Raw genomic sequence first — 24,376 nt, 5'->3', positions numbered from 1 at the left:
TTAGCTTGGTGAAGGTAGCCCCATCATCTCTCATAAACTTAAACCCTGTTATTACAGAATAACTTCAAAAAAAGAGCTCTTCCCTATGCTTTTGTGGTAAACTGCCCTGATGATAATATACACCAAGACATCACAAGCTTTTCCATTCCATTTCAAAAAGCTACAGTGACTCCAACTTCCTAGCTCACTTCTTCAGCCTCAGCAGTGACCTTAGCACTGTCAGAGTAGAATAAATTCCCAACTTCCTGAAATGCGTGACAGTCAAAGGTGCCAATCTGTTGAAGTAAGCATATGAGGTCAGCATTAATACTTCGCATTAGTGTTGAATCTCTACTTGGAAATCAATTTCAGCACTGTTCTCTGCTAAGTTATTTATGGCTGCAAGATGATTTGAAAATAAAAATCTCCATAGAAACTGATGACAGACAAGACCTAAGAGAGACCAAAAAGAGATTCTCAACTCAATCTCTTATGTGAAGATAAATTTAAAAATTCCCATTTGAGAGAAATAGAGAAAAAGAAAGGCCTTAAGCTGTAACTGTGTTCACAGTATTACCATTAACTTCACATCCAAAAGTAAAGGAGGATTTTACTTTAAAGACTTCAAATAACGAAACAATGAATCTTTAATCAGGAGTTAAAACTGACAAATTTAACTCCTAGATGTATATAGTGAAACAGACAGAAATTTCAAGTTTATCATATGAAAAAGGTACAAATCACTTCCTAATTTTCAGTACTTATTTGTATTTATACATGAACATAAAGGATAAAAAACAAAATAATCAATTATTTTCCAGGATTAGCCCCAACTATTTCTTACATGATTTTGTCACTCACTACTGTTATGTCAGAAATCTGAACAGTATCTTTTTTTTTTTTTTTTCTTTTCAGAATTTCTGTAGAATCCTGCATCCACTGAAGAAGTCTGCTTATCCCTCTTTACTGCTATACAGTTAGGTCGTGGTGCCATGATTACTGCTGCTAGATCTTCAGTACAAAATTGATGCTGGTGATTTGCTGGCATTTGTGCCACTTGTGTTGGAACAGCCTGCAGACAGAATACAGAGCTGATGTCTTGGTGCTGCAAGAGGACTGATGGTACAACAAAATAAGCATGTCAGTTTAAATGTAACCCATTGATACTTCTAAATATATTTAAACCAGATCAATATTTCTCAACATACTTGGAGCCTGTGTCCTCATGTTCTTCTAACCTGTAACTCAGAGGCTTAGACTTAATTGAATAACTTGAATTTTGTTTGAGGAGAGAACTAGACCACACAAGTGAAGACTGAAGAAGGCACAGAGTAACAGTCTTATCTGTGGCCACTGTCCCTCAAACAACAATGCCAGCCAAAAACAAGCTCAGTCTTTAACCACTAACATATCAGGGGAAGCTTTATTTTATTATTATTATTATTTTTTCCTTTGGCTTTCCTGGCAGCAGCCCCACATTGTTGGGCAAAGTCCTGAATTTTTGTCTCTGCTTCCACTTAATGTGAACTGGTGGTACAGGCTTCTCTGCAGCACAGGCTCACAGGCTGTGTGTGGTTTGTCACTCCTTCATCAGGAGTTCCAGGATCTAAGTGAAATGTTTCTTTTATCCTTATAAATCGACTGCATTTTGACTTCACTTTCAGATTGAATATTTATGTGAATAAAAAAGGTAATGATTTTATTAAATAGATTAGATATTGTCTCATCAATAAAATGTGCTGCAACCTTGTCAAAATTGAACTTTTTAGTACTGACCTTTTGACATATCTTAATTGGATTCTGTTATTACTATTTCTATTTTGTGAATATTTTAACTATTTGCCTTTATTCTTTAGAAAAGGGAATATCCCAACTCGGAACTTGCCTAGTGATCTATGTATTACAGAATATATCTCATCTTCCCAGAAGTACACAGCTTGGAGTAAAGGAAAGAAAATACAAAAAGCATTATCAGAGCCCTGAAAGTCTCCAGAAAATTATATTATTTTTGTATCTCAAAACAGCAACAAAAAGAAGAAAATGTCCATGTACCCAGGCTGATAATTGCATTGCAAAATACTAAATAAACTCATACAAAGTATGAGTTAGAGGCCCTTTCAACCAGGAAGTACCATGTCTGAATTACAAGAGAATATCTTTCATAATATGGTAAACCATTTTAGCTTCCCATTGTAGAATGCATTAATAGGAATACGTTTTTCTTCATGCTGCAAAAGGTGTATCCAGAATACGGACAGACAGAGGACATAAGGGCAAACAACCTGGAATTTGTGAAAAACAAACAAAAAAACAAACAAACAAAATCAACTCTTTTAAAATGCTGTACATTTGCTTGAGTTTCTGCCTTTTTAGAAATATACATTCAACAGTCCATCAATGGTATTTCCAATGACAATGTAACTTCAGACTTACCTTGAAATTTTCTCCCTTACAGTCAGTCTCTTGTATGTCCCCAGTCAAGCTAGCAAACTAAAACCTGAACTGTAACAGAAGGACGTTTGTTCTTCTCTGATAACCTGTGCTGAAATGTTTCTATATGTTTTCTATAAAAAATACCATGAATGATAGGAAGTGCATTCACATCAGGTACTTTATATCATAAAGGCTGTAACATTTAAGTATTGTTATTGTCTCCAAATGCTTTCAATTCCGCCTTCCTAGTATTCTACTGAAATTACTTTTTTACACCTGCTGCATATTGCCATTCCTTCTCAGATGTTTCACACTGACTGCAAAGGCTTCAGTATGATTTTGCCATATTCTCACACCATTGTCAGATTTTTGTACAAGGAGTTATTAAAAGATCTGTAAAAATGTCAACTACATTTTTTTTTTTTAAAGAAGGGTTGTTGTTTTTCCTGCATCCACTACCACAAGTCTACACATAGCCTTTAATGCTGGGCTCTTATTTTCCTGTTTTCCTCTCTAAGTTCATTTTATCTTTTGCCAGAAGTGTTAGACATCAGGTGCTGTAATACAAGAATCCAGAAAACTTACTCTTTTTTTTTTTTGTCTGGTCCCACTTCTAAATGAATACCCTTTATTTTACACCAGTATATTTACATCTTAAGTATACAAGAGTATTTTTCATTTATGAGACCCAGAGATGAGAAATATCTCATCTCTTTAACTTCTATTGTAGTGACACAAGTATTATCAAATTTTTGGAAAGGTAGTACAGAAAATTGTTTTAAAAAAAAAAAAAAAGGATTAGGTATTTAATTTCAAGTGTTTCACTAGATGGCTTTGTATACAACCACACAGGTAAGTTTAATTCGTTAACTGTAACACCATAAGTAGTATTTTTTTTCTCCTATTAATGGAAATGTTTACTGCACATAGAAGAATCGTGTTATGTTTGTGGAATAAAGGCTGCAAGACTGGGCCAGTAATGTTCTCTAAAGTATTATCATTAACATGCTATTATAAATCAGTCCAAGTCAGTTGTACTATACATGTAATCAGGAGTGAAAACATATGCTTTTTAACAAACAGAATCTTCTATGCCCATTGCCCATAACTGAATGCCCATAAACTTGACATTTAATTTCACATCAATCGTATACACACCCACATATTTTACCTTTTTTTCCCCCAAAGTATGACATAGGTTTGTGAGTCAACAGAGATCACTGTATGTACTCCAGCTCTCACCTCAGTATCCTTGTTTTGTAAAACTTGTAGACAAAGGTAGAAACCAACCTTAATGTACTACTTTTCTTATGCTGTCATAAACTAAGAAAAGTTCTATGATTTTCATACATATTATACTCAGGCTCTCAGCAAGGGTTGAATCAATTAGAGTGATTTGCCTAGTTGAATGTATATATTTGACAACTCTAATCTCTGTTTAATGACATAAACAGCTTATTTTTTGTTCGTCTGAAAATACTTTAGGTTATCCTATATGCAAACATTCTATTTCAACTGAACTTTCCATGTAGCTATAAATTTCCCCTACTGCTAACAAGAGTTTCAGTCGTAGACCCTTGGTATCATACACAGTGTGTACCCAGACCAAAAGGAAAGTTCATGTCCCAGACAATTTGACTTTTAAACATAAAGCAAGAGACAGTGGGAGCATGTGAACTGACAGCAAAGTGTAAAGAAATAGCAGAATAATAATGACCCGTAAGACAAGTTTTAGCCACTTTTACTATCAGTCTAAGTCACTTCACTGTTTTTTGTAGATAGCAAAAGTATTTGACAAGATAGGCAAGTCAACTGTGACAGACTACGAATGAAGGACATTTTTAAAAGTACTGAGAGGATCCCCACACTAACATTCCAGCTAGCAAAGGTCTTCTTACATTATCTTGCTACCTAAGTTGAATTTGTCAACACCTTTACTATTTGCACCTTGGAAACCTAAGCTTAGGGTGGCAGATGCTGGCCAGTGTAAAGGTAAATAAAAGCGTATGCGTTCCTGTAGGGGAGGGTCACTGGCACTTGTTTCTCTTGAATACTTCTTGCTTACCCCCAAAGGGGCAAGCCTTTCACAATTCTGAAGGGCCACTCTGGTTCTTGTGTAGATGTTGTGGTTTAACCCGGCTGGCAGCTAAACACCACACAGCCGTTCGCTCACTCTCCCCACTCCCTCTCTGGGATGGGGGAGAGAAACGGGAAAGTAAAGCCTGTGAGTTGAGATAAAGTCAGTTTATTAAGACAGGAAAATAATAATAAAAATAATAAAACCAACAATGATGATAATAGTACTACTAATAAACGTGTACGAAACGAGTGATGCACAATGCAATTGCTCACCACCTGCTGACTGATGCCCAGCCTAACCCCGAGCAGCCCTGCCCCCCCACCCCGGCTAGCCACCCCTATAAATTGTTCAGCATGATGCCATATGGTATGGAATACCCCTTTGGCTAGTTTGGGTCAGCTGTCCTGGGTCTATCCCTTCCCAGCTCTTGCTTCAACCCCAGCCTGCCCGCTGGCAGGACAGTGTGAGAACCTGAAATGTCCTTGGCTTAGCAGTAAGCACTACTTTTCAACAATTAAAACATCAGCGTGTTATCAGCACTCTTCTCATCCTAAGCCAAAACGTAGCACCCTACCAGCTACTAGGAGGAAAATTAACTCTGTCCTAACTGAAACCAGGACAGTAGATTATTCTAAAACAGAAACAAAAAAAGAAATATGAAGAGCTACTGGTGACCTGCATTTAACAAAAGCAGTTTTAGATTTAACTTATATATATATATATACCTTATATTTACTTATATAGATATATATTAACATATATATACACATGCATATAGATATATATATACTTGCATAGGTCATGAATTTTGCCCAGCTAATTTTACATGCACTGCCTCCTGTGCACAGCCTAGTGCTAGCACCTGAGCTTTACAGCTGGCTGAGAAGAGGAGCAAGTGCAGGCACCTCACTGTATTCAGATGGTCCCAGTGAAGTGCTGATACTGGGCTATGGATTTACAAAAATTGAACTTCCCAGGTCTAGATTGTTTGCTGGTTGGTTTTAAGGATTCCTGAAGCTGTCACTTCATCCAGACAACTGTACTGCGGCTCCATGGTTAGAAATGGCAGGGAGCAAACAAGACTGTTATGAGCAAGCAGAATTTTTCCGACCTTTCTTATTACATGCATTTATCTCTTGATTACAGAGTTTGTTGTTCCTGGCCAGCTCAGAGGTTTTCAATTAAGGAAAGTGGCCTAAAATCTAGCAACTTGCCATTTATAGGGAAACCTCTTTTACCAGTTTTTGCCCTGAATAAGGTATATTCAGAGATGCTAGGATCTTCACTCTTGTTTACATCAACAAATGCATGCGAAACACAATGCCACTTATGAGTAAAAAGCATCTCTTATGAGAAGAATATTCTCAGAAAATGTGAAAAATGCATTTATCTGTCTTTTGTCTGTGTTTATGAAACATAGTTCAGTGTTTCTTCTCCCTCCTTCCCACCTGCCCCTTAAAACACAGCTGTATTTCATCACAGAGCCAAATTGTCATATGCATCACCCAGAAAATGAAACAAACCAAAATGCATGCTGAATCCTTAGCAACCTACAGTGATTGAGGATTGTATTACCAAGATTAATCATAACTGCCTTTTAAATAAAGAGGCAGTTTTAAACCTAAAGACTGTTTCAGGAGGTAGACAGACTGCTGAAATAAAAGTACAAGCAATACAACATTTCCTTAGCTCTCCAAATGTAGCTACCTCTATTTCTAGTCCTTCCCATTTTCATGATAAGGGTTTTGAAATATATACTTCTAACACCTTTCTAATTTTCTGCTTTTTTTCTTTTTAGTTTCCTAAAGCTAAAACTGGTTTCAATCTTATCCATCTGGCTTATCTCATTATAACTGTTTGATTGGAATTATCTTCCCCATGGCTTTGCTCAGTCCATATATTACTTTCCCTCTGGGAATCTGCAATCTAGTCTCCTCACCTTTATTCTTTCTCTCTCTCTTTTTTTTTTTTTTTTTTTTTTTAAAGTTAGCTTATGAAACAGATTTAGAAATGATATTTTCTTATCAGCTGAGAACTGAAGTTGGCTTTACCTTACCTCTCACTGAGTTTGCACACAAATAGCATCTTTACAGGCAACAATGAATGTAAATACACTTCCTAAGCACTCAAATCTCTTACATAGTAAAGCAAACAGAACATTGTGATTTTGTTTGTTTTTTTAAGTGACTGAAATACCTATAAAAAATGACAGCAAATACTTATAGCAGATTTACGTAATTATGGCTTGAATGTCAGTCAATAATGTAATCTATACTGTTTAAGTGTGATTAGCACTAATGCCAATACATTCATCACCCTGTTCCCTTAGGACCTCGTTCAAAACTTAAAGAGAAGGGAAAGACGTCAATGAACTTTGAATCAGGATCAGACTACTTACTTATTTTGTCTGGTCTGGTACTTGAGAAAGTATTTTGCCTTGTTCACAACAATAACATCCTTCCTTTGTAGGACCCAGTTGTGCAATTGTTAGCATAAGACTAAGCGTACAACAGAATTTTTGATGCAAATGAAAGTCAACGTGTGAACATAAGGATTTGTACTGCAGATCATCTATTTATTTTCAAAGATAAGATTTTTTTTTCATCAACTGATCAGTGTGTTATATGATGTCTGTCTGCTGCAGTTGCATGCAGTGCCCCATAAGCAAAATCTGGGTAATATGCTTATGACACAAGTCAAGTAGTTTGTCTTTTAGATATGCTAAATACCTACTTTCTGAAAATCATGGTATTTTTAATATGAATTACAGTTTGGTCACACACACACAAAACAATAAAGAATTAAAATAAAACACATGAGTTTAAACTAGAAAGTTACTGTACATTTCTCCAAGAGATAGAATGCATGTCACAAAAATTACTTGCAGTTCACTTTCTACCTGTTTCCAGAAATGATAAAGAAAGGTCTATCAGCTTAATATAAAGGACATGTACATGTATTGCCATTAGAAATGGAAACAACCTGCATAGAATCTTTGGGGCATAACTCATATTTTATGGAGCATATCACTTTATTTGGTTGTTTACAAGGCACAGAATGGCATGACAAATGAGGTGTGACACAGCAAGTCAACTTTAAAATAAAACAAAACTCTTCTATTTCTGGATCTGCTGCTTTGGATTATGTCTAAGCAAAGCATATCCATAGGAATGGAATGATAAAATATTCAATGCGTTTGAAATGTCAAGGGTTGTGGCAGTTCAGCTAGAGTTTAAGTGAGATGGAAGGAAGTTCGGCTTGCAAGCTAAAGAACAGATATTAGCTAGTTCCTCATGCCTGATTACCAGTTAGAATAGCCTTCAAGAAGTTGAAAACAATTATAACAGTTTATGAAAACAAATTTCAGGTCACTTGATTTCTCTGATTCCTCAATACTGAAGGCTAGGAATTATCCTTAAAGCTGTTCACTTGTTGAATCTGTTTATGTATCAACAATATATGGTAATTTCAGAGCTGAGACATGTTCAGTTTGTAACTACTGAAGTGGTATATCAATGAAATAGTTTTTTGTTTGTTTGTTTGTTTTTAATGACCAACATGTTTTGAGTGTTTAAAATGATCCAGTAAACATTGCCTGTCAGTAGTATCCTAGTAGGACTGTAGCATCCTAGAAGGTGCTTAGCCAAAAGGATATTCCAAAAGGATATTCAATGGGTCACAGGTGTTGCCTTGAGTCAAGGCTCTGACCACACTTTGAAACTTGAAAATAGATCTCCTCATTTTGCAGATAAGTCTCCTGGCACTTTCTTGTCCTGGCAAATAACTGCCAAATGTCAAAACTTGAGTTGTTTTTCTCTCTTAAACAGAAATACAAAGTTGGGCAAAAGAGGCAATCTTATCACTTCACTTCTAAAACATGAAAAGTAATTGTAGAGAAGATGGAGATTCTCTCTTCACAAGGATGGCCAGTGATAGTACCAGAGGCAATGAGAACAAGATGATTTATAGGAAATTCTGTTGCATGTAACAGAAAAAAAAAATAATAATCTTTTCCATGAGAATGATTAAACACTGGTGTAGGTCATCCAGAGAAGTGATACAGTCTCCCTTGCTGTAAATATTCCACACTTGGCTTGACAAGTCCCTGGATAACCTAATCTAACATCCGGATTTCAAGAGAAGATTACAAGATGATCTCCAGAGAGATGATCTTCTTGCCTAAAACTTTCCTCTGATTTTGAGAGAGACAACATTTGCTATCATCCGGGATGATTAAGCTCTTCATGGCAGTGGTTTTTGTTTTGACGTGTCAACAATGGCTAAACCACAATAGCTACAAGAAAGTTCAAGAGTAATCCAGATCACAATCATGTCCTGAGGCAACATCCTCTGGATCTACTGAAGATCAAAAACATCATGGCTTAGTCTGAGAAACCTTACTGGGCTGATGCCTTACAATAACTACTAAAGAAGCTGCTACATACATTCTTAGTGCCTAAATTAAAAGATCTCTTATGCCTATTACTTCTGTTCCTATCAACTATGGACACAAACATTCTTTTATTTCCCTTAATCAGTTTTGAATGCATTTTCTAATATTGTCCCTCTGCCTCTTTTTCAAGCTTAGGAACCCCCTTGTTCTGCCTTTCCTGATGGGTGCTGGACCTTGATGTTTAAAATACAAAAGCTTGTAATTCTCCATAGGGAGGCAGATGTCATAAAAGACTTAGTGCTTAGTGCTTTCCTCCCACCTACCTCTTCACTGAAATCACTGGGAAATGAGCGCATAAGTACTGATGTGGAAATATGCCCTAAATTTTTTCATTGTTCAACATAGTGATTGGGTTTATAAAATTACCCTTTTGTCTTTGATGTCAGAATCTGTCAAGGAGAGGTTTGCTGGTACCAGAATTTAGTTAGTGCTATTTGTATAAAATACAGAGAGTAGAAACAGGCTTTAGGTTCTGAAAAAAATTAGATTTTTTTTCTAATGATTGGGAAACAAAGTGAAATTTTCTTAAAAGGTGCCTTGGGTGTTATTTCAAATTTTTGACCTTCTAAATAAATCATAGATTTTTTTTTTTTTCTTTTCCATCATTATGCTGTTAGTGATCAGGAATAAGTGAAAAACAAAACAAAACAGCAACAACAAAAAAACAAACAAACCCCACCAGCTCTTGATCATACATATATGTAAATACTACCTAGTTGGCAAGCCCAGGATAGAAATATTGCATTAATAAATGCAAATGAGATAATGTGCTGTAGAACTGAGCTTGAACTGAGTCCAAATGTAAATCTTTGCTTTAAGCTCAATTACTACTAAAATTATTTCTTGGTATTTTAACCTTCATTTCTAACCTTGTCTAGATATTACTGAGCCATGTAGAAAGGTACAGAAAGTATGACCTAGATTAAACAGTGCAAAGAGAAAGAACACACTAGGGATACACTGGTGTTAGCATCCTCATTAGAAAATTAAAACAGTTAATCAAAGAGGAAGCGTTTTCCTTCCATAATACAGAAATTGTTCTAAGTACACATAGTAATGTCATCAATCACTACCTGTTCAGTGAGAGACAAAAATATTAACTTATGGAACTTATAGTGTCCAAAATTGTTAAATTTGTTCCTTAGAGCAATACGGTACCATATCTTAGATATTTTATCACAGATCAGAAATGGATACAACACAAAGGAGACATTTAAATAAGATTAAAAATCTGAGTAAAACTAACAAGAAACAAGAAAAAAAACACTTAAAAAGGACACTCAATATTCCTACGTTCCAATTTAAAATATTAAAAATAAAACTACACAACGATTCCACATTTCTTGTTTTTGTCATCTAAAAAAGACTGCATTATTTAAACAACATTCTTGCTTAAAGAAAAATACAAAAAAAAGTGGTAAATTAAAAAAAAAGAATCCTATTTAAAGTGTAGACAACCACTAGGTATTACTTGTGGTAAGTTTATTAAACAGGAATGTTTAGAACTCATTAGGAGAACATCTACATCTCACTTCATGAAGACGTGACAGGCCATGTTAACAGGACAGATGCACATAGGTATACATAATGAACATCAGGTTACATGAGTGCTGCTACCTAGAAATCAAAACTATCCAATATTTCCCATAATGTTTGTGCAATTGTTTCCAGGAAGGTTTTGTTTGTTTGTTTTCAGTTTATGTTTATCAAAATTATCAAATACACCTCTGTTTCAGCACATAGCTTGTCTTGTGGTGACGTAAGTAACTTCAGGGTTCATTCCTGCAAACTGGTAAGTATTTGATGAAAGATGATGCAGATTTGAGTGAAACTTGGAAATATTCATGGATAACAGGAAATATTTTTCTCTAAACAATACATTAACAATAGGTGGGAAAATAATTTCCTATTGTCAAGTTTGACACAGCAGAACATACCAGTACTATATTATTAATACTGGTGTCTATGGTCTATACACAACAGAAGATTAAATCAGAGCAACAGCTGCATATCCAATCAGGGTAATCAGTCCCTGCTGCTTTGTTTCTCTTCTGAGAACACTGCAGTAGGTCAAAATCCTAAAACAATTAGAATAAAACAAACAAAAGCCTAGCAACCCAGCAAAAGGTCTTATAAAGTAGGTGGAAAGAAGGGTTAATAATTTCAGAAACAACAACAACAAAACACCTGAATAACTCTGTTGCATTATGGCAAATACTCAAAGCTGTAGCTTGTCAATGCTTCTATTCTGCAGTGAGCTGTGCAGCACCAATAATACTCCTTTAAAGTCTGTTCCAACTGAGCTTTTTGCAAAAAGCAAATGAGTATTAGATGGTGATGCTTCAGTTCGGATCAGCTACCTACCTCTCAGTTCAAGCATTAAATGTAAGCCATCACTCCTTCTCCCTCTGCCCCTAACTCCTTGTTTCTCAGGCCAAGATTTTAACTCATTTTCTTCCCTGAAAAACAGCACACCCATAACCCACAAAAGAATGCAAATGAGCCTATAAACCAAACCAGGTATATTCCTGAACCCCCTGTCTTAATACATTAGAAAACTCTAAAGCAATTTTCTCAATTGGAGGTATGAGTAAGTGGTATTTTGAAAGATGTTTTTGCCATAAGAAATCAGGGAGAATGCTTGGGGGCATACCTTTTTATTTTTTTGAAAACAGGTCATCATTCAAAAGTTTGGGAATAGTTTTGATGGCAATCATGGCTGAGCGCTTATAAAGTAATCTTCATTCTATCTGCTAAAGCTTATTATGTTTTAAAATGATAATATTTTATGTATTGAGAACCTTAGACAATTAGGTTTAATTTTAAATTCAGAATATTTTCAGTCACTATGATGAAATTCCTTCCAAGGAAACTACATGACATCTTCTAAGCTATTTCTGCAGAATTGGGATAGCATTTTGCAGATTCGGTGCCCTCCAGAGATGAAGCGGAAAACCAGGGATCTCAAAATGTCTCCAAAGACGTTGATTTCAAACTCATCCACTACACTAAGAATTACTGTAATCTGGACTGAAGAGTTTTGAGTTTACCTTTGAACTCATTTAAACATCATGCCTCTATCATCCACACATACTGTCTTCCAACTCCTTAGGGTAATAATTTGACTTATGGAAGAAGCACAATGGTTTAAAAGCAAATGCAGCACAGGAGGATATTCAAAGACAGAAAATTATGCTTAGCTAGAAAACAAACAGCACTGAAATTTGTTAAGAAATACCAGTAGTGACTGTTGAGACTTGAGTAGGAATCCTTTCTCTCATTAGAAACAAATAACCCACAAAGAGCAGTGGCTGGAAGAAAGCTCCAAAATGCCTTTGATCAGCCTGGATTGTTACAAGGGTTCACCATATTCACAATAAATAAATAAATATATGTATATATATATATACTTTTTAAAAAAACAACTCGTCTTCATGATCAGAGGGTGAGAAAACGGCATAGGTAGAATGTAAAAGGGGAGATAACGTATAACAGCATAATAAAATGAGTTATTGGTCAAATAGTTGACCCTCAATAAAATACTACTGCTGCTAAACCCCCAGATACTATACCTCAGGGAAACAAATAAACAGACAAAAAACATATTTAATACCTATGAACACATTTTCACAATCGCACTGTACTAATCAAATCAATGACTGATTCTCCCTTCCCCAAGCTGGACATACTCTGCAACAGAAACTTTCTGTCTCATTGCTGCTTCTAACGCATGCACCAAGGAAACCCAGATGCTATCTGGGTCTGGGCACCCTGCAATTCCCCAGAATCTGCAGCCTGGAAGTGTGCCAGTGAGTTATGTAGAAACTGCTTTTTACCCTCTCTTGTGTATTCAGAAGTCCTTGTAGGGCAAAGATACATAATGAGAATGAAACAGAAGTTTATCACATTCCTGATGACAATCACACAAAGAACACTCCTAAACCACTGCAAGGAGTATTGAGACAATAGATAAAACAAGTACAGGAAACGTGGGAAAAGGGATAACAAACATGGTAACTTTCTAAAAACAAACAAACAAAAAAACACAGACAGACCGAATCTACTATCTCATCTACTATCCTATCTTCTACTTATGTGTTGGTTTACGAATCACAATTTTTAATCAAAAATTATAATAGACTTTTTAAATCATTGCTCACAAAAACAGTGCATAAAGAATGCAAAAATATTTTAATTTTCACTTAGCTTTCTATAAGTCTTTAAATTTAGTTTGCAGTTTGATTTCAAACCTCTGCTGAGTGGTATTTCCTAGTTCTGAACTCTGATCATACAAAGTTTATTAGTGTGGTATGTATGCCATTAGTATGTGTGTTATATATACAGTATCAATACTGCGTGTATATTGCTGTGATATGTACACTATTACTTTGATTATAAGAAATGACACAGACTAAGTTATGGTTACACCTTTTCCACCATCTCTGCATTACTTTATTGTCTATGTAAACTATAAGAATTAGGTAAATCTCCTATAGTCCAGGGTTACTACCTACCCTAGTACTAAAACAAAACAAAACAAAACAAAACAAAAAAGTCATTAATGAAATTAAAGAATAAAGAATATTGTCTCTGTTCACATACACAACTTCACTTGACATTGTTGGAATTGATCTGGGAGTAACTAAAGGTATTTTAGTATTTAAAGATATTTAATTGGCTATCAACACAGCTGTCCCTCATCTTCCCTCAACCTGTTCCAGGCATGTTAAAATTTTAAAATTCATTCTACTATTTCACTGAACCCCATTTCATTGGGTTCAGATTATAAATACCAGCAAGTTACTTTGCTCCATGTCTGTTTAACTTATGGCAATATAAACATTCCTGGCTACTTCTGAAAAGCTGCTCAGCCATCATGTGCAAAACAGATCATCTAAATGATCAATTAATCGGCATTATATAGTGGTACCACAGATACTGGATTCATCACAAGATATTTAAGAAAAAAAGTGGTTTCCTTTCAGATGAAAAAAGTCAAGGTACAGAACAGCCATGAGGCTTCCAAGAAGAAAGGGAAAGTAGTAATATTACAGGTTGTACACCCATAAGGCATCCATTAAAAAAAAAAAAAAAAACACTTCCATGGACAAAATTAATTACAGAATGTTTTGCCTAAAAGGACTGTTCTTTTTCATCACCAACAGTAGATCTGTTCTCACATTTTATCACCATGTGAGGTATTTTTTGTTATGAAAAGCATCTTTCTCCTCCTCCAAAATTTTTTCTATAGTGTCAAATTGCTCATACTGCCTTAAATCATTTTCCCTTCCCTTGGTATTATCTTCATACATTAAACTGCTCATAACACATCATTACTAATAAACTGGCAACAATCTGGAACCAAAGAAATCTGGAACACTCAACACAACAGAAGGATGTGACATACATGGCACAAGCAAAACATTCATTAAGCCGTGTCAAAAAGGGCTCTATCAGAGTTATTCTCCTGAAAATCTGCATGTCAAGTTCACAACACCTTGCAAACCTGTGACAGACCTCATCTTAATCAGCCTTTAAGAACAAGTAAATTGCAAACACGTAGTCCCAACCTCCTGCTCAGTACTACATGTATTCCCTGGTCACATACAGCAGCAGATGGACTGGTGTTTGGCAGTCACTTCTGGTGTCTGGCAATCATTTCAGCTGTCGAACATGATGTTTGTAAGGGTCTCAGGCCAGTAAGTCCCAAGCTATTTAAAACTTTTTTTCTTGCTTCCATCTATTAACATTTTTCTCTTTTCCTTCTACTAGTCCAAAACAAAATCATCTCCATCACTTCTTCCTTTTCCTTTATCAGTGTTATCGTGCTCATAACATATAGGTTAGATAAGAAAGCACAATGTCAAAACAGCAACAGGTACCTTATTTTCCAGTGAACGTTAAAACTGAGCTCTCAATTCATCTGTCATCAATTGCTATTTACTTATTTTTTTGTTTCATTTTTTTTCTTAAAGAAATGAATAGAGTGACATTTGACTAAGTCTTCATTACATACAAATAGCAATACTGAGCACAGAAAATATTATCATCTTGTACTAATGAAAGCTTTCCCTCCTCAACCCCCCCCCATGCTTTTGCTCAGCAGAATCAATCATTGATTTATTTTGATCACTGACTTTACAAATACAAAATACATGCAGCCATTGACCCTGGACAGCTAAAAATCCATCTATTCATGAGAAACAATGCAAATGACCCTATAATTTAGAAATCTTTAACAAGATCAGGAGAAAACACATTTAATAACTGAGGTGGTGAATCACTAGAGGGTTGGGTAACTGAGTGGTTTCTAACCTTCATTTAACATGGATGAAGCTAGATGCAATGTTGACATTTTAACAATCCCAACTAACATAATGAGAAACAAGATTGTCTCATGTTATATTCATGTTACTCTGTCTAATGAAAGAAATCATACATTAGGAAGGGATCTGCAAACCAGCACTACTCACTCTCATTTTAGGCTTCTGGAGTAGCCTGCGATAAGGAAACAATCTACACTCCTCTCTCCCCCCTTTCCTTCAATATGCGGCATAAGCTGAAAAGACCACAAGGTAAAAACTATAAAATGCAACTGTTCATAAACCATAAATAGTTAAAAAATAAAAATAAAAATAAAAATAAAATAAAATAAAATAAAATAAAATAAAATAAAATAAAATAAAATAAAATAAAATAAAATAAAATAAAATAAAATAAAATAAAATAAGAGGAAATGTCTGGACATTTTTCTAAAATAAATATCTGAATAGTTTCCATCGGCCATCTGCTGTACCACATAATATTAAATATTTGAAACCAAATCTATTTGGCAAATATCATTTAAAGAATTTGACCCAAATGTTCCAGGTACTTAATACATTCTAAAGCTGTTACCAATGCAATGAACAAGGTTTAGATAAGGGTATATCAAATACGTTAGACACCCCTGAAGTAGTTTGTCTTCCTTCCCTACACCTGTGTTCACAGTGCAGTGCTCATTTAATATATGCTGTGCTTTAATAAAAATAACACAATGTTAACAAAAGTAAGTGAACAAATTCTACTTTAATAAAGAAGGCAACAGGTAAGATTTTTCAGCAACTCTTTTGTAAATGACAGTTTATAGTCCTTGCAAAACTGAACAATTTTTGTGGATTTACTGCTCTTCTGAAGGGCCTGTTCCTCATGAAAATAAAAGGCAATTTCCACCACTAGTAAAATTTACTATAAAAATATCTTAGACATCATTCATATTTTAAGGTAAGAGCCAACATCCAAATCTCAGCCCTGTGTTGCATATAGTTTCTTGCTTCTCCTTCTGCGTAGTACTTTGCAGGGCCTAAAAGACTATTAATGACATTTCTCATGGCAACTTTTATGAGCTTTTATTCATAAGATAACAACAAAACCCACCATCACCAAAAAGAAAGCCTTCATTTAAAAGCATATATTTCACAACTAACTGAGTTATAGTTAAATTTTTGTACTTTTCATTGCGCTAAGTCTTGCACTTTTGGCTAGATATACAATCTCAGCATGCCATCTTTGAACTGATTATTTTTGTTTTTTAAAGAATGTAAAGAATAAATTGGATCTACTTAGTGTTGAAGGAGATATGGTAAAATAGTGTAACACTGACATGAACTAAGAAAGACTATGTAAAAATGCAATATAATAAATTTACACACATGGGCAGTAAGACATACATCTGCCATCTATAATACCTGTACAGTCACCATAAATACAGGTACACGTCTGACATTAGTAACATATATTTTTAACCTACACTTTTCAGGTCTGCTGAAAGTGACTTTCTATTATGAGATAACATTGGTGAGATTTAGTTGCCTGGACTTTGGTACCCAAGTGCCTTTTCAGGCACCTTAAATGAATATATTTGTATTTGACTGACAAGAACTGAATTTTCAAGATTTTTTATTTTATTAAGAATAAGAAACATGTTTGTGTGAAATTCAGTTGTCTGACTACAAATACCTAACACCACTTCAGGATATATCCTACCTTCAGTTCTTCCAGAATGGTGCAGTCTTTTGTCATGTGTAAGATCATTCAGGTGCCTCAAAAGTCTGTTTGTAGAAGCTCAGCAAGAGAATTGTGACCATAATCCCTTTTCTCTTCTTGTAGATAAAAACTTAATGAAAACATATACTTTTTGAACTCTTCAAACAGATGAAATAGAACCTTTAAGTATTTGAAATATTAGCTAGTTAAATAATAGAGCTTAACTCAAATGTATCTCAGAGGCAAAAAATATTTGGAGATTCACTTTTTCATTCCTTGCAGTTTTGATTATATATTAGCATCATAAATAAGAAAGAAGAAAGCAAAACTTTAAGGCTGTGTAATTTTAAGTCTACTGAATAGATTTTTTCCTGCTCTTCTATAGCGGGACTATAGCTTTTCTATCTCTAAGCCAATGGCTTCCTAAAGAAGTCATAATATTACCTCTTCCAAGTTGTATGTATGAAAATATATTTTCCTGTTAGGATTTAAATGCCTCCTTCTTGCTATCCACTTCTCTTGGTCATTAACTTCAGCAGTATCTCTTACAGCACCCATCCACTTCCTTTCCTCATGGCTAACAGTAGAATCAAACGCACTTCATTTACCTCACTTGACATGCACTTCACATTTTCATACTGTTTCTATGCAAGTAAAAGAGCTGCTAGCTGCTGTGAGAATCCTGAAGTAAGCCTAATAAGGATAAAAAAAAAAAAAAAAAAGGCCCTTTATGGCACTGAGTGGGATGCAATAAAAGATTACAACATGTAAAACCAAAGTAAAGACTGGAGAAAAGCTGATGACATGGATTTGAAAAATGTGTGTTTAAGGCTGACAAAGATTAGGACAGCTTTATCTTTAATGCAGCTTTATTGACTTCACTGAAGTTACATCAGAGACTCAGCTTTAGTAATACAAATAACCCATATTTATTGCATTTTTATTATTTTTTTATTTTTTAAGGATGTCATTATTTTTTAGCCTACTGTGACTCTGAGCACCAAAAGATGAATCCTTATGGGAATCTGTCAGCGATCCATGTACTCAGCACTGCTTCAGCATGAATTAGCCCTAAATCGACGATTCACTCTAATGTGTACAGTTTAATAGTTTCTTTTTCACCTTTGCTGTTATGTTTAAGTAATTAAACAAGTGAAACAATTTATCTTTTTATAAATTTATGAAAAAAACTTTTGCCTTTTTTGAGCCTCTACAATTTTTGAAAGAAAACACTGATAATGAGATAACTAAAATTCAACTCAGTATTCCAGGTACAGCTGAAAATGATCCATTTAAATTAAATGCAAGTACAAAGCTTTGTTCTTTATTCCAGCCTTTTGTTTAGGCTGACAATTTAAGGGAGGTTTCCAGCCAGTGCAAATGTAAGATTTTTCCAAAACCTTCAAAAAGGAAGTCAAAACAAATATCCCATCACTTGAGAAGGTGAACCTGATCATTTAATGGAAAATACTGTAATACACGATTGGAAGACCAATCTCCATGGTATGGATGCCCAACATAATGACATTTTAATGTCACTTGAACAGAAAAAGAATGATACTAAATCACTGTACAAAAAAAAAAAAAAAAAAAAAAAAGTACAATATAAACAGAAATAGTCTATACTTTTTTCCTTCCTCCATTTCTACATGGAATGTGTCCTAATTACATATCCAAAGAATCTTCTAAACATATTACAGTTAAAAAAAATATTTAAAAAAATTGCAGGATATACATTATACGTACATAGTGGATATGACATAAGTTGTAATTTTGTTGTCTGCACTTTTTTTGCAGGGAAGGCTCTCCATAAACAAGTATTTCCTACAAGGAAATTAAATTACAAAAACCTTTAGCTCATTTGAATTCAGAACCGCATCCTAACACTTCACGCCTGCAGATGTTTAGTTTTGAAATGAAGCCATTTGCCTATATAGTGTGATCAGTTTACATATGTTGTTATTGTTTAGTCATTGTTTGAGCTGATGTCTAACAAATGCATGTTGTTTTTTCCCCCTTCTAACATTTACTTTTTTTTTTCTTTTTTTCTTTTTACTATTGATATGATAGCACTGCCATGACAAGTTCACTCCCAGCTCATGCAATCCTTTCCTTTCCTTTCCTTTCCTTTCCTTTCCTTTCCTTTCCTTTCCTTTCCTTTCCTTTCCTTTCCTTTCCTTTCCTTTCCTTTCCTTTCCTTTCCTTTCCTTTCCTTTCCTTTCCTTTCCTTTCCTTTCCTTTCCTTTCCTTTCCTTTCCTTTCCTTTCCTTTCCTTTCCTTTCCTTTCCTTTCCTTTCCTTTCGCTTCAAGAAGCATTAACATCACTTGCATTTTCCTCTTTTTGTGTGAAGATTGAATATCCAGCTGTTACTTTAATTAAGTCTGCCACAGGCAAGGATCTGGCTTTATGTACCTGCAGAGAGAACTTTCATGGTGTTTTAATGACTAGCTATAGATTGAGCAAAGTGACTCAAGAGCTAATGCAAGCAAAAGCTTAACTCAAATGAGTGCCAGAGCTGTCAATTTCCAATTAGGAGACTTGTTTGTCTCTCCTGACAGTGAACCACCACAAATTACATGCTTTAGCACTGTTGGTTAATCTTTTGCCACCTGACAGATGGAAGTAAATCAGTTGACTTATGTTAATCACTTCCAGGAAGTAGAAAAATATTTAAATCTTGGCACAGTTTTGCATCTGTGAGGACAGCATGAGGAGGTATCACAACAGCAAGCCATTATTTTTTAGGCAAGGTGTCATCTGGAGTGTGTCTCTGGGGGGGGGGGGGGGAGGGGGTGGAGCATAAAATACATTATTCAACCCTTTTTCAAACGCTCTCCCACTTGAGGAGAAAGCTTTTGATTGTTCATATCTTGCACGTTTTCATAAAGTTTCACAAAATTTTCAACAAAATCAAATTATTTGTGTGTGTAGAAGAAATGCATCCAGGTCCCCAGAGAAGTTGTTGGCCAATATATACTTAGTAGTAGCATCAGTAAGGTTTCTCTTTAAATATGTCTCTACTGAAAGTTAGAAAATGCATTTGGCACTACCAGAAATAATGAGATGAATTCTATGTAGAAAATTTGAGAATAAGTTTCTTCATTAAAATATATATATATATATATGAAAGATTGTGCAACATCTATTAAGGCCTTTGACATTAAGTTCTAAGAAGCCAAGCTGATCGCATGAACCTTGGAGCATTGCCTGGTAACGTGCCAACAAGAGTAAACTGCATTTTAAAACATGACAAGACTGACTCCCAGTTCACTCTTTGCAATTTTCCCCTTTTTAAGCAAGTGTTTAATAATTTGGAGAACAGCTCAGATTTCCATAGTACCTCTGTCCTCTTCTAGTTACTGCACTATCCATATGAATAAAGTTGCCATAACTGCACTAAGCTATTCAATGGATATAGGCTTTAATACTTGCTTCCTTGTTTCAGACACTTTTAGTTCAAAATTTCATGCAATATCTTATAATGTGATTTAGAAAAACTGATAATAGGGTCATTATTAAAATTATTTTGGATTTTCCAGTATAACTCAAAATTCAAACTTCACCGTGCATGGAAGTGCATGAAAAATTTGGTAAGGAAACATGCTTCAGGCTAGGAAAGAACCTTTTTCTGGGAAATGCCAATGAGAAATGCTTTAGAGGTATATCTTTGCTGCAAAAATAGCAAACTGCTTCTATAATTATAGAACACAGGTTGCTATTTAAATTGCAGGCAAGCAAGCAGGTGCCTTTTTACCACTGTTCATTAACTTGACCTCCATGTGCCCATGAAGGACAATGCTGTCTTAAACTGCACAGTCCCATCCTACCATCACCACCCTCCTATCCACACATACATCTACATGTACTCCCTCCATCTTCCCTACGCCCTCACAAACAGAGCCCCACTTCACTGAGATTGCGGGGCAGAAGCACTCAGGGGCTAGATTAAGATTCCATGGACATTAACACGTTCAAAACCCCTCCTGAAGTTTTCTAATTTATTTTAATACATTTATTTTTCTAATTTGGCTCCCTTTGGAGAAGGTTCTTTTCTGTGCTGTGTGGCTCTCAATGCTTTTCCAAGGGTTCCAGAAATACTTGTGCATATAGGTAGCATTATAAGAAATGCTAATTAAAAAGATAGCATATTGCATTCTGAGTTGGATACAAAATTATACTAAGAATTCCTAGCCTTTCACCTCATCACACTCGTACACTTTTATGACTATGATGGAAAAAAAAATAAAAATCTTAAAGGGTGCATTCTACTCTGACTCACAAGCCTTAATTGCTTGTTTTGCTTCTTATACATGGTGATTTTATACCGTGTGCTGATTGATCCACTTTCAGCAACACACAAGGTTAATTATCATTTGCACTCATGACAGCCAGCACACATTGCCCTGAAGTGGGGAGAGGAGACTCTGCAGTGCTGTCTGACCACATCAACAGGCCACAGGAAATCAGTGTGCTAAGTATCACTTCCCAGGTAATTAACTCTGATTTGGGTGTTCCCCATCAACCTGCCTTCACATTATATTGATGTTTTCATTGTGTGCAGAATGTTCTGTCTTTGAAGATAATACATAAAATAGTATTTACAGAATTGTTTACACACACAGACATGTATATAAAAGGCTGTTCATTCATTTTTCTCCTGGCGTAAACAGTTAAAAAGAAATAATTAAAAAAATAAATAAATCTCACATTCAGAGAAATCAGAGTTAAAAAGTCAATAACAAGGTTTCAAAATAAACTTTCTTATGACCTTGTCGGCCTTTAATCTGCCCAAAACATTTACTGCTACTCTAAGCATATACAGCTCATTGTATTTCAATCAAGACACACACAAAATCATGTATACCACTATTATTTGAATATGCTAAAATTGGTCCCCTGAGATTATATACAAACTTCCTTAAACTTTAAGTTCTTTGAAATTTCCTTTTTTGCAGTCAAAAAGTTTTCATGGTAAATAGGTGGTACTTTGTATTATCTTCCTATCCATGCCTCAAAAGCCCTGTCTGCTCTATCATATTTTCAAACTAGTTGTGTTGACCTATTATGAATCTCCATATCTTACTTACATCCTCAGACTACAGCTACATTAATAGAGAGCTTAGTGTAAAAGATAACACAAACATCCACCAGTACTGAGGTGTGGTCATTGCATGGCCTTCTGCTACACTATATTCATATTATAAAACTGCCATTTTAAAAGTATGTAAATACATATCTCAGTGAAACATCTGATCATGGCTATTCACAAGTAATTGGGAGAAAAGCAATAGCCAAAGTGGAACACTGAAAGACTGCTAGACTAAGAGCTATAAAATGACCAAAGTGAAATAAATACATATGTAAATAAAAATATAAACAAAAAAATCATTAATATGCATAATGTAATTATAAAAGATAATACATGGGGTATGTGTTTATTAAGCAAAACCAGCTTGTGTTCAATTTTCTCCACTTTACTGACATGCTTATTTGAAAGTCCAATGAATGACTTTATATACTGATTATCTCATTCTTATTACTATATAATAAACCACAGCCTCAAGTTAGTACAATGTTTATGTCATAGCAAGCTACAGAGGGCACAAAAAAGTAATATGAAAAATAATGGAAAAACAGGAGAACTAATAATAGAAACTATAATATAATTTCAGCTTGATTTTATCAAAGAAATTCTGACAGACTGAAAATAGAGGGAATTACATTTTTTTGAAAGAAAAATTCAACTGTAAGTAATTGTTGCAGAGAAGAAGCTAAAACTTTCACGATTAACAAGCCTAAAAACTGAACAGACAAAACTCAGAAAGTATTAAAAAACTTATTGACGAATGTTAACACAATACTTTCTCTGAAGAAAAGGAAGAAATGGATAGTCACATACACTAAACTTAAAAGACATAAACATATATACATTTATAATAAACATGTAAGTCAATAAAACATGTGATCAAGCAATTTGTAAAACAATTTTAAAACAAACAGAGTTTGGGTCTTCTACCTTTTACCTTGAGTGTGAATACCCCTATAAAACAGAAAACTTGAAACCTTACCTTGAAACACAGCAACAAGAAACAGTTCAGGAAACCTGAAAAATTTGGATATCTTGTGCAAATAGGAATTTTGAAGAACACATACTGGTACATATATGAACATAAAGCTGATGCAGAAGGTTTGGGAAAACAAAACAAAACAAAAAACAGTTGAAGTATTTTGATAATGCTTGATAAGGAAAAACATAAATATATGGGATTCTTGGTCAGTCTAAATGAAACACTTCCATTTCCACTGCTTAAGTGGAAAATCACAGAAACCATATCACCTCTTGTTGAAACTAATGGCTTGCCATCAGATGCAGAACTTTAAACTAGCATGGCAGTGAAAAAGGTGAATATACTGTGAACAAGCTTTAAAATTAGTCGTTTTTAAACCTAGTTATTTCTCATTCCATAATAAACAAATTTAAATCCAGTTATAATTGCAATTTTGACATCCACATGGAGTCAAGTACCACAGAGATCAGTACTGGGACTTAGTTTTATAATTTTACAGTTTCACTAAGCTCATACTGGAAGATATGAGTTTTTTTTCTTTTTCTCTTTCCTCCCCGGTTTTGAAAGAAAGCAAACAGAAAAACATCTGACCTAACCTACACACATATTTGGACATTTATGGAATAGCAGCTCACCTTCAGTACAACTCCTTCAAATATTAAATAAAGAGCATCCATATGCCAGGAGATATCTAATAAACACAGCCCAGACAAACATTCCTTGACAGCAGTGTATGAAAACAAGATGAAGAAACACCTATGGCATGTGAAACTGCCAACTAAATACAGATTTGTTTACTGAGATATAATGATGTGGCTATCAGTTGGCAAGTAACTGTGAAGATAAAAAAATAAAGAACCACTAATTTTGCTTGCATACACAAGATTGGGTATGACTGCATCTAAAAGATTTTAATCACAAATAAAAATATGTCAAAAATAAAAACTGATTTTGCTTTGAAGTAGGGCATATCTAATGTAAGGGGGATATGATGACTTTCCCCAAATACATTCAGCAATGTAAAGTTGTTTCAAGACAACCATGGCAAGAAGGAAATTCATTTCATTTTCCTCCTTCCTCACCAAGACCTATAGCAATGTCATTCTTAAAGGAATATTTCCATGGCTAGAAGGATATCTGGGAATGGGGGTCCCTATAATCTCTTCAGCAACCTGTTTTAAGAACAGAATGTTTTCCATGTCTTATCTGAGGATTCTGTGCTAAAATTTACTTAATACCTCACGTCATGATTACCATATAAATTCTTCTGATTTTTTGGATCAGAACAGTGTCATATTTTTACTTATTTGAAAAACACTGAGGTAATAGGAGGGAGG

This window comes from Anas acuta, chromosome 2 (assembly GCF_963932015.1).
Source record: "Anas acuta chromosome 2, bAnaAcu1.1, whole genome shotgun sequence".
NCBI classification, from domain to species: Eukaryota; Metazoa; Chordata; class Aves; order Anseriformes; family Anatidae; genus Anas; species Anas acuta.
Note: the sequence above shows the minus strand (reverse complement) of the source record.